Raw genomic sequence first — 13,747 nt, 5'->3', positions numbered from 1 at the left:
GAAACCAAAAATGATTCTGCAAGAAATGTCTAAGATGCAAGAAAGAATAGGGAACAAAAAAGACTAAACATGCACACTGTCCATGGCTAGACCATGCATGCCTATAGAACGCTAACCCCAAATTTCTGTATTAACCAGCTCTAGAAACCAAACCACTTCTATAGGAATTGGCCCACCTCTCCCAGGCTCCCACTCTCATTTCCAACTCAGGACCAGATAGAGAAAGTTAAATATGCTTCCCAAATCAATTATGAAAGATATCTAACTTCTAGTTAGCCCACTCCAACTTCCCCATAACAAACAATTTCTAATCAGAAACACCTGAAGTCTTCTTTCTTTTCAGTAAAACTTTCCCACTCCCCTGTTTGCCTTTGAGGACCTGCCAGTCTTCGGTGATGGTCGCTGTCTTCCTTGCTTTAGCAAGCTCCAAATAGACAGCCTTGGTTTGTTTTCATTTGGGTTATCATTATTACCACAAAAATAATGATAAATAGGTAAATGTGAATAAGCATAATTTCATAAAACTACATTAATATGCCTAATTAGCAGGGTCAAGGCAAATAAGAGAAGAGCTGAATAAACAGAGCTACATGCCGTATTCAGAGATCGGAAGTCTCAATTTAGCCAAAATGTCAATAGACTTTAAATTAATTTACAGATTTAATGCAATTCCTATGAAAATCCCAGCAATATTTTGGATAGACATAGAAAAGCTTCTTTCTAAGATTCCTAGGGAAAGGCCCTGGGATAGCTTAAACAATCTTGAAAAGAATAAAGTATAAGGAAGCACTTTGCCTGATACTAAGTCTTACTGCAAAGCTATAGAAATCAAGATATAGTTAAGTTTCTAACTAGACTTATAAAATAACCTGACAGAATTAAAATTTTTAATGCAAAACCAAAAATAGGTTGGGGAAGGAGAGAGGAGAGAACCTCCCTACTTTCAGTCCAGCTCTCACGGTGGGGAGCCACAGACACTGCCTCACATTACAAACCAAGAAATGTGACTGACATTCTTGGAGCTCACCCCCAATAATACAGATAAATATGGGGAAATGACGGACACTGATGTTCCAAAGAATGCAACAAGGAAGGAGAGCAAGGATGAAGAGTTTTACTCTCTGTTTAATCAAGCTAGACTGTTAAAAAAGTGGCTTATTTCTAAATACAAGGGTATTTTACACTTATAACAAAATGTCAACATACATATTCACACATATGATTTCTCCATTTTTTTTCATTAATCTTGTAATAAAGAAAATACCCTCAACATGGCCAGCAGTAGCCTGCGAGACTCAACCTCTCCCCCCTGGGTTTCCTTTGGCCATACTTTTCCCACGCCCCTTGTTCTAACACAGGGCCTCTTAGTTCCTGCATGTTCCCCAGGCTCCCTGCTTTCATTATTTCTTCTACTAACTATGCTTCCCATCCCTTTCCTCCTTTCAGGTAGCAAATACCTACCCAACTCTCTGAACTCAGTTGAGCATCACTTCATCAGAACAGGATCTTGACTCTCCAGAAAGGGATTGTTTTCCTGTTAAGTACTTTTGTAGCATCGCTCAACCTCTACAATTGCTACAATTTGTGGTTCACATTTTTGAGGCAATGAATACCCTTCTCCCCTCTAAATTGCAAGCTCCATGAGATCAGGGGTCTGTTTTGCTCACTATCGTTTCCCCAGCATCCTGAACATGGTCTTGTATATGTGGGCAATTAATAAATATCTGTGGAATAAATAATGAACTAGTATATACATCAGGGTTTTTACAACCCCTTACTTCTCCCTGTATAGAATGTCTAAGTTCCAGGTCACCATGCTTGAAAGTAAGAGAAAGGGGGAAATTAAATCGATTCCTTTCCCCCTGCCTTATTTACTTAGTCATATGCTCTTCAGTGTATCTTTTAAATCATTATAGTGCAGCATAATCTATTCAAGCAATATATTCAGAATTATTACACCTTCATACTTTATAAGTCAAGTCCCAAGAAATACCTGTAACACAGACTAATCACGTTATTTGAGGTTTTGGCAGGTGTCCTTGTTATGTTTGGAAGACTTAGTTGACCAGCAATATATTCAGATCTGCAGATGAGTCATGCCGTAACAGGGATCTACTGTTATTATTAAATTTTGGCAGGAGAGTGACAGCGGTCTCAATGGCTTATCTTGGCTCAGATCCAATGCCCACTTTTGCAGTAATAAATAACACCACTCTGAGAACTAACAGCAGTAAGGACAGAGGCAAGATCTTATGTAAAAGAAGTCTCAGGATTACTTCTATCTCAACTTGTCTTAAGTTATTTAAAAACAAAGAAAAACAAGACAAAACAAAACTTAGGCTCACCCTAGAATCATGGCATTAAAAGGTCAATAATCATGTTTCTGAAATAAAACTGCTGCTGTTGGATATTAAATCATCCATCTAGTTCCTTTTAAAATGTTTTTATAACCAAAAAAAAAAAAAAAAAAAAGAATGGGAGTTGTGTTATGTGATTTTGAACAATAAGAGCATTAATTCCATTCCTTCGCAGCAGGTCTTGTGGGAGAAGTGCGAGGTCATACCAGATAAGAGCACGGGTTCTGGCATCAGACTAACTGTATTCACCTCTTGTGAATGGGTGACAGCTATGGGCTGTTAACTTGGACAGCCCATGTGCTAAATGGTGATTTTATCAGGACTGAATTAAAGGATTGGGAGAGGATTAAATAAAATCTGCTAAATTGCTTAATAGAGCATCTAGCACATAGTAAGCACTTAATAAAGGGCAGTTATTTTCATTATTTCTGTATGTGCTGGGCACTCTATTTATAACTTTACAAGTATTATCTTGCATACTTTACAACATCTCTGCAAGACAATCATCAATATTCCCATTTACCAGTGAGTAAATGGGAATTCAATAAAGAAGCTGAAGTCACTGAGATAGTAATCTGGGTCATTATTCAAATCCAGACCTATAGAACTTCAAAGTCTGCTATCATTACAGATCTCTAAAGCTGTATAATGTAATGGGCACTTAGACTATGTCATGTTATTCTTTATTATATTCTTAACCAAACACACTCAGCTTCCCCAGTCTGAATAACAGCTGTTATTTTCTTATTCAGAAATAATTGGAAGTCAATAACTGGTTCTGCTAAGATCCAGTTTTAAAAAACCAGTAAACTTAGAGTTAGAACAACTACCATGTGTATAAATTCTAGGTCCCAACATCATCCACTGTAAAATAATAAATTACACCTGTCTCAGGGAGTTGTTATGAGATTTAAATAAGATTCATAAATATAGTCAGTACAATTCTTGGCTCAAGGTAGGCACTCAATAAATGTTTATTTAGGGAAAATATATATATACACATGTACATTTCTAAGGACATGTGACAAATGATGATTGATAGGTAGATCATGATAAATAGATGATTGATGACAGATGATAAGTGATTGGTTGATACATTGATTGGTGATAGACTGATGATAGATGACTGATAGATATGTGACAGATTAATGATAGATTGATGATAGATTGATCAGTGATAGTTAGATGTTAGATGATTGATAGATAGAAAGGTAGCACATGAAATCTTTGCAACCTGTAGAATCACTTCCTCCTAAAACAATGTTCAGCCCACCTTTACCCATTTGCACTATTTCATTCTCTGTCATCAAGGTTCTTCCACCTTTTCCTGAGTTATACAAAAATCTATAATGTCCCTGGATGGGAGAAATTATAAACAGTGTCCTCTACATTATGGCCACATTGCTATGTGGGTGACTGTATTCCCATTCAGAATGTTTGGTATTGACCAAATGAGGGGGGAAATGCTCCATAGCTTTTAAGTGACACAAACCACAGAGCTGAAGGGAACAGAAGCATCCATGGTGATAGACTGAGTGTGGCAGAGGGAGTGTCTGCTCTCCAGGGTGCTACTCTGTCACCAAGCACACATGGGATTTCAAATAAGCCATTTTATTTCTTAGTAGAGATGGGTTTTCACCATGTTGGCCAGGATGGTCTCTGTCTCTTGACATGGTGATCCACCTACCTCAGCCTCCCAAAGTGCTGGTATTATAGGTGTGAGCCACCACACCTGGCCTAGTTCTTAATTTCTTAATCTGTATGTAATAAGATTTTCAGTTCAAGGACCTTGTTATGTTCATCCTGGCATTCAACAATCAAGAGATGTTGGCCGGGCAGGGGAGTAATCACCTATCAGGTGTCTATTTGCATAAAAGACGAGGAGGCCTTCAAGGAAAATAGTCATGTATCACATAAACAATATTTTGGAGATTTGAGTCAACAATGGAACACGTGTACAATGGTGATACCATAAGATTATGATTCTGTATTTTTACTGTACTATACTTTTTCTATGTTTAGATACACAAATACCATTATTTTACAATTGCTTACAGAGTTTACTGCAATAGCATGCTGTACAGGTGTGTCACCTAGGAGCAATAAGCCATATCATATAGCCTAGGAGTGTGATAGGCTTGATATCTTGGGTTGTATAACTACACCCTGATGTTCACACAACAAAATTGCACAACAAATTTCTAATATATCCCCATCACTAAGGGGCATATGATGGTAATCGAAGGGTACAAATCTGAAAACAAGTGGTTCAGTGTCAAAGAAGAAAGGTTATTTTGCATTGAGCACAGTATCTGTCATTCATATTAGTACTTTCTTCTTGGGCCCCGTGGCCTTGTTTCCAGACCCTAGGGTGGGAGGTTAAAACAAAGTTACACAGCATAGGGCTGGGTAAATGTACTGAGGCCACATGGCTGTTGTGCTCAGCAATCCATGTGGAAGAGAAGAAGACACACCTGGCAGTGAGAGGTTCTCTACCTGTAGAGGATTGGAGCCCATGGGATCATGGACACTAGAGTCTAAGCAAAATGAGTCTGCATGTAGACAGGAAAAGAAGCCAGAGGGAACGCCACCCTTCAAGAACACCATACACGCTTTGCAATGGCTTTGGCAACTTGCACAGCATGTTTGGCAGCAATGATGACTACTGGAGGCCTGCCTTGGGGCCAGGAGAGGATGAAAAAGACAATAACAGTGCCACCAAGATGGATAGGTTGTGAGACACCCTAAGCCCCCACCCAGGACTCTGGGAAGGATGGCGAGAGCCTGAGAAGGAGGCCTTCTGCAAAGCTACGGGGACAAAGACAGACAGCTACTCTTCTGTGTTTTTAATTGAACCCTTCTTTTAATCTCCAGGCTGACACAGCTTAAGAAAACATAAGCTGCATGTAAGACAAAGAATTTGTGATCAATCACCTTTAATTGTTCTTTCCAAAGAAAACATCGATTGTTTCTCTATCTTAATGCTTTGGCAATTGAGCTGAGGCTTCAAGAGCATGGTTCATCAACCTGAAATGACTGTAGGTGTATCTGCTGAAATTTCTTCAAAATATATACAATTAAGTGCTCTCATAAGAAAATGAGGATGGTGATGAAGATCATACCACTTCCTATCATTTCTAGATTTTTTTTTTTCAAATTCACTTAGGAATCCATTGACTCACTCCTAGCAGGAATATTCAACTTTTCTCTTCCAAGTGCAAAGCAACAACAACAACAACAAAAAATTTATTCTCAAAAGAGAATAATACAACATATAAAACCAGCTTCCAAATTTTCCAAACTGCGTCTCTACAGTCAGCTGAGTTGTAAATTTGATTTACTTATGATGTCCCACAGCTGCTCAATATCCACTTTGGTTAAGCTTCAGATCCATAGGTGTTCTGACTGTTCTCCATCCAGCAGGCATCTTCAGAGGAGCCAGGGAAGGGCTGCCTCTGCGTCCCAGCACCTTTCATCAATGGGCACACCCATTCTCTCTTCACACTGAAGGTTAATCCTGCTGTCATCGCTGGGGCATTTCATGCTGAGCACTCTCGACTTTCAACATCATTGTGTCAAATCATTACCTTCCCTGGGGCTCATGTGTGATTTTCCTCCAGCATAAAATCTCTATTCTGATGGACACAAATACAACTTTGATTCATGGCATAGAAATGATGCAGACAAGCTGGCTCGGCATTCTCCCTCTACAGAGGTGACCTAGTAGTAGGCTATGTGACTAAGGATATGATGGCCTGGAATACCCTTTTTCCTCTTACCGTAACTTGATCAATTTTCCTTGTCACCTAGAGAAATAAGATACATTTTTGTGGTATGTGGAGGAGTCAGGATTGTTGCCTTGTGCCTGGCAGTGGTATCCCTAGAGTTCCCACAGGAGTGTCTCAAGTGAGGGCTCAACCTCACTGTTCCTAGCAGGACTTGGGTTCATTTGATGACTTTGGGATAGGTATCAGGGACTAAAGAACTTGCAACCCAACTTTGAGAACACCATTGTACCCATACAGTTGGGGTTTAAAATTCAAAGTATTTACTCACTAGGCCAAGAAAATCTTACTCAATTGTAGCTTCTAGCTAAGAGAAATCCACTCTTGGGTTAATCATAGAAACAAAACCACATACTGGGAGTCAGGAAGATCAAGGTGTACACATTCATCCTTTCCACCATTCTTCCTTACGATATAGCCACTTGGAGTTGTGTGGGTTAAAAGTCCTACTTTGCATTTTGGTCTAAAATTATTGAAGCCACAACATCTTGTACCTTCTGTTTTCTACACAGGGTGCAGAAGTACAATAATGAAAAATGAAAATGAAACAATGAAACATGCAAGGTAGATGGCCCACAAGGAATAACCCCTTAGGTATTAAACTGTACTACTTTATGGGGTGGCAAAGGACTGAGAAGGTCAAGATACAGAATTGCACATGAGTTTTTAAATAGAGTACTATTCTTTCTCTTTATTTTGATTTATTTAAAGACCTTCAAGGATAATTTGCAGAAGCTGATCAATTACATTTTCAAATAAAAGACTGCCTCTGCAGGGCACCTTTTGGGGGCTACCTGCTAGGGAGCTCTACTAGAAGTTTGCACATTACAGTTCTAATCCTCTATGATGCTGGGAAGGTTCACATCCTCGTACAAGCCTCTTGTTGCTCTCTCAAGCAAAAGTAAAAAATGGGAGGGAATGTTACACTAGATTGCCGAGGCCCTCCCTCACTACAGCGTTCTACGATTTCATTCCATCTCAGTTTTCTCTTAAGACTCAGATTCCCTTTCCACTTTCCTGGAGTACAATTGCCGACTCTAGCTCATCACTCACTCATCGTTGAGGTATTGCAATCAGTCCCAAAGACTCAGGAGAGCTGGGAGGTTCAGGATGATTTGCATGTCATTAACTTCCATCCATTATCACTTGCAAATGATTTCACAGTGTCTTCCACCTTCTCTTTGAAAGTATAATGATGCATTCCACCCCCTCAGTAGAGTTTGGGTCTACATAACTGTGCTGGGGAAGCAGGGTGGGGAAGAAGAAAGCCTGTCTAAAAACACACAATGACAAAGGGACCCATCAACCCAGCTCTTAAAAGGACTTGGGTCTCCAAGCAGCCAATCACCTCTAAGTGCTGGCAAGTGTTATGTCAACAACAACTTCAATGTTATATTCGAATACTTCTCTCTTACTGGCTCATCTGGACTGCCCACTCACCTGACGATTGAGCAATGAGGGCACATTCCTAGTGCCAGCAAAGGCTCATAGCCAAGGATGGCAGTAGGCTTGAAGGGGACAAATGAGTGCAATATTTCTTTCCCGTTATCATTCTGGCCTTAAGGTAGGAATTTCGTTTTTAAATGTAAGGACCAAAAGCATTTTTAGAAAAGATCTTTCTACCTGTGGAGTGTTTGCCTATGTGTGCTTCTTTTTAAATAGCCATGGTATCATTTAAGAAAATGTTTCCTTTGATAAAGCACAACATACACATATTTCTATCCGGGCAAAAATTTGGATTCAGTGGTGAGTCGAAATAGCCACAAGGTTCTTCAAAGCCAGGTTCTCCATCTTTTTTCAGGGATCTTTATCAAGGATTAGGTTTGCAGATGGTGTAACCGAGTTTGACAGGCAGGTGGCCAAGGTCTGTGGAGCAGAAAAAGCAACAGCGCTTGTAGGACCTGGGAAGCGCTCCCAAGCCTTGTGTTCCCAGAGCTCTGACAGGTGTGCTTTTGGATGTGGCTCAGCAATTGGTGCATCAAGATCTAAATGAGGGAGTCCATCCTACACATGGCATAATTTAGACTTTGCTTCTCTACATTATCCTGGGAAGCATCACAGTCTGCTGTTCTAAAGGATTTTAAATTTCATATTCAGGTAGGTGTGTTGATGACTCAGATCTCCAGCCCAGAGAAAGGCAGGGGTGCCACACAGGGCAAGGACTGGGAGTCCACACCAGCACCCTCAGGCCAGTGACCCCAATCTGTTTCTCCTTTGCTCATGTGCAGGCGACGGCTGTGTTCCCTTCCCACTGATGGAGGGCCCAGCAACTGCAACATCATTCTGGGAATCCCACGGTGCTGTCCTTCATGGTCTAGAAGACAAGCTTTGGGTTTTGATATAGAACAAGTAGTGTTCCTCCTCCTAACCCATTCCAGTCTCTCTGTCTTGTGCACCCTATCTTCTCTGCCCCCCTACAGGGCACTGCTCTTACTTCTGCTGAGAGCCAAAGGTCTGAAAGGCCTTCATTTCTCCCTGGGCAGCCTCCTCCCTCCATTTGGACTGCTATAATAAAGTGTCAGGACTGGTTGGCTTATGAAGAACAAAAGAAAGAAGTTGATTTCTCACACTTACGGGGGCTGAAAGTCAGAGATCAAAGCCCGGGCAGAGCTTCCTGGTGAGCTTCCTGGCTCACAGACTGTCTTCCCTGGTATGCTCACATACAGGAGGGGAGGAGAGTGCTCCTTAGGGTCTTTTAAAAGGGCACTAATCCCATTTATGAGGGCTCCACCCTCAGGACCTAACCAAATCCCAAAGGCCACATCTTCAAAGACCACTATCTTGGGAGTCAAGTTTTGACACAGGAATGCTGGGGGGACACAAGCATTCGGTCCATAGCAGCAGAGCACTGCCTCTTCCACTGGGGACCCACCTGTCTGTCAGGCACCAAGACACCTGTTGGCAAGCCCACCACCCATGCTAATGCCCCCGGGGCGCTCAGGGACATTACAGTCGTGCTCACTGCCAGCTGTGGCAATGCTCTCAGGAAGCTCTCTCCATGTCTCATGCAACCTCTGCCCCAGAGATTCCAAGGCGGCACTCACTGCTCTCTAATGCCAACAGAGTTCTAGGAAAGCCACATTTCAGCTTCACTGAAGGATTCATGCCTGCTTCTCCATAGCATGTTTGGGTGCTCGATCAAAAGACATACTGGAGTGACTGGTACTCTGCTGTAGTCAGCTTCAACACCCTTCTGAGGCTACTAAGAGTTGGTTGTAAGATTGGGCTTGGTGGGTCTGGTTCCTATTCTTCCTACTGTTCCTGGATATGTTTTCCCCCAGGAAGCACCTCAAGCCCTTCTTGTAAAAGAATGCAGACCAACCTACCTTACAAGTTTACCAAACATGTCCACTGCCATAGGAACCCATGGAGGCTTACTATGGAGCAAGGTAGGCACACCACATGGACACACCCATACATGGATACACCTATGAGAGGAAAAGAGAAATTTTTGGACTGTAAAACTTCTCCATCATGTTTGGAAACACTGATTCCTCATTGATGCATTTATTTTTCCCCTCATAATCCCATTCAAGATAAGGCAACAAATTTAACCACCCATTTAGAAAAACCACATGATTCTTACAGAATAAGAATTAATGGTCATCTCCTTTTTTGGCAGACCAGAAACAATGGCAACTATTTAATTAAGCACTTAGGATTCTATTCCTTGAAGTCACACCCAACACCTGGAGGCAACTGGAATCAAGTCTGAAATCAAGCAACCCTGACCCTGGTGTGACTTGGGAATAGGGAGAGAGACAGCGTGGCGAGAGCAGTGAGTGAGACAGTGAGGGACTGCAAACACTGTGAGCATCCTCTGAGTGGGGAAGAGAAAGCAGGAAGGCCAATTTTCAAAGAAGTCATGTTTTACAGCTAGTCATGGATCTATTTCACCATTATGATGTGATATTACCGTTACTGTAGTAAAATACAAGGGATATGAAGTTAAACAGCTCTAGATTCCAGTGCCACCTCTAAGTACTCCTTACTAGCACTGTGATTTGACCAAGATAATTAACTTCCTTGTGTCTTCATTTCTTCATCTGTAAGTAGGGATAACCTCTACCTTGCAAAATAAGCTACTTTGGAGGCATGCATTAAAATAATGCGTGTGAAGTGCTTAGCATAGTGGCCAGACAATCATATTAATCATGAAGAATAGCAGCTCTTATCACTATCCATGATGCCACACACTGTTGGGCACTGAGTGTCCTTTAACCAAACAAAATGGGGTAGCAGATTCCAGCAACGAAGTACATAGCCTTGGAGGCAGACAGACTGAGAAGAAATCATTCTGAATGCCCTGGGAAACTGGGCTCTGGCTTGGTTTCCCGTTTTTGAAATTCTTCTGCCTTGTAGGTTATCATGCAAACATAAAAAAGAGTCCAGAAGGTTGCTCACTCGCCTCGAGTATAATGCTCACTGTTTCTGCTTACTTCCTTCTTGACTGCACAGACTGATGATCTCATAACATTTCCCTTTCTTGCCTATCTTAAAAAAACAACATAGTTTGTTGTGTAAATGTTGTGCGTATTTCTACAAATACACATGTGTCACTTTGAATTATGGATACATTAATAAGTCCAACGAATTTATATAATGTCCATCTGAAATTGGGGTAATTGCAAAACAAGGTCAGGTTGATGTTCTTAGGGTTGAGTCAAATCCACCCATTTTCCACTAGGTGGCAGACCTTGTTAAAAAGTTATGGAAAAGAAAAGAAAGTAAAAGAAAATAATGAGTCTTCTGAAACTGACCAATAGGTGTCTCTTTGCAACCACATATCCCTGAGCTGTTGCTTAAAATACAGACAAATTCAACACTCCCTAGTCTTTCTTATTCATCTTACAGATAATATCAACACTTTCCACAAGATACACACAGAACAGTGAAGAGATGAATATCTCTTAGTTTTCATGATACGCTTAACCATATTCTATCCACCCAAAGGGAAATGAGATCATACAAACATAACTAGGAATAAGATTCTGAACACGAGTGACTTGGCAGAAAGCAGATTTCATTAAAATTCTGTTCCCAAGTTAAAGGTTTTCTGTTTGAAGTGATCTTAAATATTTACTGATCATATGTGATGGTACTTATTGAGCTATTAGCATTAGCACTAACTCCAGACAGACGCAGATGCCTGGTGGCTATTGGCCTGCCGAACATGACACTGGGAACACGCAGGAAATAATGGAAACTCCTAAACAGCAGAGGGACATCCTGACACCATTTTTGACTACGATTACTTTTCCCAACATTCAGACATGTGAGTGCTCACACAAACGCGCCCTGTTGACATACTTGCATATGTGGAGTGCATGTAAGAGTGCCATCCATTCCCTCAGAGAAAAGAGGTTCTCCTTATTGTGGAGCTCAGAATGTATAAGCAGAATCCCATGCCTGCTCTGATAATTTTCCAACAGGAAATTTAGGAATATTTCTTCCTAAATCCTTTCACATACAGATATGTGTATGTTAAAAACTCACAAAATGGCATTGCACCCTTGTCATTCAAACTTCAAAGTTATATTTAATAAATGCTTTGTTTCTATATAAGTAGATTATTAAAATTAATAATGTATTATAATATTCTCCAGATACCACAAACTCATGGTATCTCATCACTTCATATTTTTCAAGGGATATGAATATGCATATGAATTGAGGGGATATGAACCCCCTCTGGAGTGATCACACCACACACCAAAGTTAGAAAGAGATGCCTTTCATTTTAGGAGACAGGACACAGCATAAAATGGGATTTTTCAGCCTCTACCACACCCTAGTTTCTTCTGGGGCTAGATTTACTACTCCATTTCCTAAACATGGTAGTCAATACTTGCACTGCTTTTTACACACCTAAATACCTAAATGTGTACAAATCTCCATGCAAAGTAAAGAAACCCAAGGTGCATTCTCAAACTTCATGGATCTAATTTATTCCCCTACTTGGCAGGGCAAGAATGTGTCTTTCATGAAAAAGACTGGCTCCAGGAGAAACCCCACCCATCCAGGGAGCCTGTGGGAAAGGCTGGCCCAGACCTTTAACTTACAAAGTTTTCCACAAGTTATCTTGGTCAGCTTCTTCAGAAAACAGAGGAAATCAGAGCCTGTCAGGTACGTCACATCAAATCACATCATGGCAATTAAAGAATTAGATTATACGGGTGTCTGGGATGCCAGGCAACCCACACAGCCCATGTCATGGAGTCTCGCCAGTGTGGCTCAAGCCTAGGAAGGATTATTTTTTAAGCCTCACTATGGCCTCCAGAGTTCCTCTTTTCTCCCTACACTACATTAAACTCTCAGGAGCCTAAGGGCAGAGCTTGTGCCTTCCTTATTTTTGTCTTACCGATGCCCACCGGCTTCACCCTGGCTGGGCTGTGTCCATGTGGCTCTAAGAACAAGTACCATTTATTTAATAGTTATTAAATAAATTAGGCTGATAAACCCAATCAGCCTAATTATGGAGCACCAATTTCTTACCAACCTAGAACTGAATCCTTGGATTAGCAAAGGGTTTGCTTGTTCCATTTTTCCCTCTCAGTCCTTGATTTGACTTCTATTGGATTCCAGAATGAAAGCTTTAAAATCTGGTGCAGTTGCCGCCACAAAGATTTCTGTCCCTAGGCAAGAGAAAGTCTTTTTGTCAACGACCAAAGCCAACCCCTCCAGATGAGCCCTCTGGCTGGCAGAAGGAGAGGAAACCTCTGTCTTGTCTTAGCAGAGTCCCAGCAGCTGGCCTTTGGGTGTGGCCTTGACTTCCCTGCTTGCGTTTTTACCACATGGTGCTGGCGCCGCATGCCCTCCACTGTGTCTGAGCAGAGCACCTGTTTCTTCTGACTCACGCCATCAGCGCGCAGACTCGCCCTGCTCTGACAGCGGCCCAGACCTCACACGGGCATACGTGTTACTCGCTAGCAGGATCTGTGTAATGACATGCCCCATGCACAGACCCGGGCCCCATCCGCTCCTTACAGTAGGTGTGGCCGCACGTCCCGACGCCGATCTGTGCAGTGCACCCTCAGATACCTGCTGATGGGGCTGGGCTGGATTATGCCTCTGTGATCCAAATGTATGCTTTTTTATTAAATGTTGTAAATGGATTTTTGAATACACATGTTAGTAGGTTATCTTGTGTTATAACTACCAGCAAATACATACCAAAACATTGTCTAACACTCTTCTTTGTTGTGAATAGACTGTGTAGAGTGAAACAAGGAAATAATAGCCATGGCGATTTGTGTTTTCTCAACTGTGCTATATCTGTAACAAAAATGTGCGTTTTGTGGGGAATGAAATAAAGAGCAAGGAGGACTCCTGCTCTCATAAACCCAGGTGCCTACACCTGAACAAACCCTCACATAGAGTAGCAAGCTTAGAAAACTGCCTCTGGCTTTTACTCCAGGTTCCAGTTTGTGTGTGGAGAAATCGAATATGTATTCATATTTTCCTCTCTCCTGCAAGTACAGTTCCCTTAGCATAAGGATTCCTCTGAATTATTTTCTCTGTTTGATGTTTAAATTAGTGACTGTTGGAAGAAATAAGCATAATCATTGAAATTAGATTAGGAAATCTGTGAGTGCCCCACCTCAG

The sequence above is a fragment of the Theropithecus gelada genome, chromosome 8 (genome assembly GCF_003255815.1).
Source record: "Theropithecus gelada isolate Dixy chromosome 8, Tgel_1.0, whole genome shotgun sequence".
Taxonomy (NCBI): Eukaryota; Metazoa; Chordata; class Mammalia; order Primates; family Cercopithecidae; genus Theropithecus; species Theropithecus gelada.
The sequence above is the reverse complement of the archived record's forward strand: the minus strand, read 5'-3'. Positions refer to the sequence as shown.